This window comes from Brassica oleracea, chromosome C2 (assembly GCF_000695525.1).
Source record: "Brassica oleracea var. oleracea cultivar TO1000 chromosome C2, BOL, whole genome shotgun sequence".
Lineage (NCBI taxonomy): Eukaryota > Viridiplantae > Streptophyta > Magnoliopsida > Brassicales > Brassicaceae > Brassica > Brassica oleracea.
The window spans coordinates 22,385,316-22,388,733 of record NC_027749.1 but is presented as its reverse complement, the minus strand read 5'-3'; positions in this window follow the sequence as shown (position 1 = coordinate 22,388,733).

Below are 3,418 nucleotides of genomic sequence, written 5' to 3'. Positions count from 1 at the left end.
TTTCTGATGTATAACATTGTATTGGTTATAGTTCACAGTTTTGCATTCGAAATTTAGTTTTTAAGATTGTGTTATATTTTTGGGAGTTATGCAGGAAATTTACTATTTATGGTTTGACATTATATTATTTTGTTGTGTTATAAAAAAGTTGATTTTTTATAAATGGTATCGTGACATTCATATGTCAAAAAAAAAAAATTTAATTCAACGAATTCTGCATCGTATTCGTATGTAGCATTAAGCATATATATAAAGTATGTAGTATACGTAAAATACTGATCTAATATACCGTATGTCAAAAACGAGAAAGATCTACAGTCAAGACATGAGTCTGTATTTGGTCTTTTTGCGATTAAGTGTTGGGGTATTAAGCTATTTAAAGCTCAATCATCGTCTTTTAGACTCACATAGAATTTGTACTTTTTGTAACTGATTATGAATGTTGGGATATTTTTCCAATACATTTATCATCAACGGTATACGTCAAATTATATTAGACTCCTTATGTTTCAATTTAATTGTCGTTTTAAATTTATGCACACAGATTAAGAAAATATTTAATTTTTCATATTTCTAAAATAAAAACATCATTACTTATACAAGTAACAATATTTTAATCAATAAAAAATTAAATGAAGAATATTATTAATAACTTTTTCATTAAAATATAAAACAATATTTAAAATAAAATAAAATTTTAATTCTAAAACGACAATTGTTATAAAACGGAGGGAGTATACAGAAACTCACACATGCAAGATTCACTAGGTTACTTGAAAGAGTACTAAATCGGCGATTTAATTATCTCATCAGAAGATCTCTGTTTTTAATTAATTTTATATCTTAGATAAATGATCAACTCAGTTCCGTTAGAAAAATCAACGGCTATTTAAAGTCGTACGAAACCTTTCTTCGCTAACCATGATACTAAATTTAATGTTAAAATTACATTAAATTTAATATTTTAGTGTCATATTTTTTCGGTCATCTCCAACCATGATATTAAATATTATACCAAAAGTAATATAATATATTATTTAATATTTTACAGTTTTAATATTTTTTTATTTTTCTTATTATAATTTATAAATAATTATTTTATCACACTTAGATATTATGTCTTTGTAATTTTACGTTTATATAATTTATTTATATTTTTGGTTTAACAATATTATAATTTTATGTATTTATTGTATATAAATATTAAAAATTATAAAATATTAATTATGAAAAAGCACATAACAAAATAATAATTTAATTTATATTTTAAGTGTTTATTTCAAATTTAATATGCATTTTAATCTTATCCAGCCCATGTTATTAATTTCTATATTTTATAAATACTAACTAAAATTTTACATTATTAAAATAAAATATAAAATTCTATAATATTTTATTCTTAAAAATATAAAATAAATAATACTCCTCTGTTCCTAAATATAAGATGTTTACTTAAAAATAACACATATTAAGAAAAATTAATTTTTTTCTAGAAAATAACATTAAAACTATAAATTAATGATATTCAACCAATTACAAAATAGATTATTAAATATGTTTGGTTGCACAGTTTTTAATAAAATAAAATTTACCTAAAAAATGAAAACATCTTATATATTGAAACATGAAATTTTTTTAAACACCCTACATTTGGGAACAAAGAGAGTAATAATCATTTAGTGATTTTTACTTTAAAATAAAAAATATTTAATTATGTAAAAATAAACAAAAAATACAAAAAAAAATATTATATTTATGTTTAGTTACAAATTTGAACTAATTAATAAAAATAGTTAAACTATATTATTAAATAAAACACAATAAAATATGTATATTAAATATTTGGTGTAATGAGTAGTGTTACACCAAATTTGGTGTAATACTATTTACTCTACATCAAATTTGATAGAATAGTGTAAATTTTAGTGTTCCATTGAAGAAAAATGTTACACCAAATTTGGTATTTTAGTGTTCCATTTGAGCTGGCCTAAGAAATGTAAGATCATCTCTAATAGCTTACTCTATTTTTTACTCTAAAATAAAGTAACTCTATAATAGAGTTTGATTTTGCTCCAATGATACTTTTTTTTTTGATGAAGTGTGAAATTTATTGATCAATGTAGAAAGAATAGAGCTTTACAAAAATTAGAAGAGACTATAGAAAAGGATATACAATGCTAAAAAAGAATGATCGGACGTCTAGTAATTTAGCCTGTAACTTCAAACCAACGTCGCATTAATCCTTGGAACTTGTGGCCAGCCTTGTATCAAAGAGAAGTAATCCTATCCTGTTATAAATCATTATGTGGATGGCCCATAACCAATGACCATGTCTAGGCCCAGCCGTGGCCATAACCAAGAGGAGAGAGAGTCGGCGTCCGGAGGAGAGAGAGTCGGCTACTTGGCCGACTTAGTATTAGGTCGACTGGGCTTGGACGACTTAGTATTTAGTCGTCCAGGCTTGGCCGACTTTAGTCTTAGGACGTTTTCCATTTATCTGTTTTAGATCTTTTCCTATTTCATGTTGTATTAGGTTTTGGATAATTTCCTTTTTCTTATACTTTGTAATCCTTATATAAGGAACCTCTATTGTTCATTAATAATACACAGACAAAAATTCCTCACTCTTTTACAACACGTTATCAGCACGATCATCTCTAGATCCCTGAGACAAATCGAAACCTCCAAACCCTAAAAAGCTAAAACCGGCGACCACAACCAAAAAAACCCTAAACCCTAATCTCGTTCTTAGTTCAATCAAGAACTTAGTTGATCCCTCTTGAATCCTAGACATTCTCAGATCACGTTCCAGCTCAGAAGAACCGTCCAGCTCGCGATCAAACCCGAGACGCGATCGCATCCGACCAGATCTCCGCGCAGCTCGCAGCCGAGACACCTCCAGCCCGCGATCGTCCCATCCGCGACCCGATTGCATCCTATCGGTTCTCTCTCTCTCTCTCTCTCTCTCAAGGTGGTCCGGTTCTAATCCACTACAAAGGAAAGGTAGAAGTTAAATCTGAGAACCTAGATTGATCAGAAACCCTAATCCATAATTATGGAAATTTTGATCTTGATCAAGACCCTAAAACCTACAAGATTAAAATCGGCAATCTCTTAACCAGAAAGATAGAAATCGATTCATTAGAACTTGAATTGATTGTTCCTGATTTGATTTTGAGAAACCCTAAGTTTTGGAATCGAAATCCTAAACCCTAAAGAGTTGAATTCGATTTTTATTGATTGAATGTTTGATGTTTGAGGTTTTAGGATTGTTAGATTGATTGAAGTAATCTATCTAGAACTTGAAATCCTAAAGGCCTTGAAACCTTTAATTAAAACCGGCAGCCTTAGTTTTAAAGTTGAAACCCTAAATTCATAAATCAAATTGCTAAGGTTGTTTGCATTACATATGAATTGA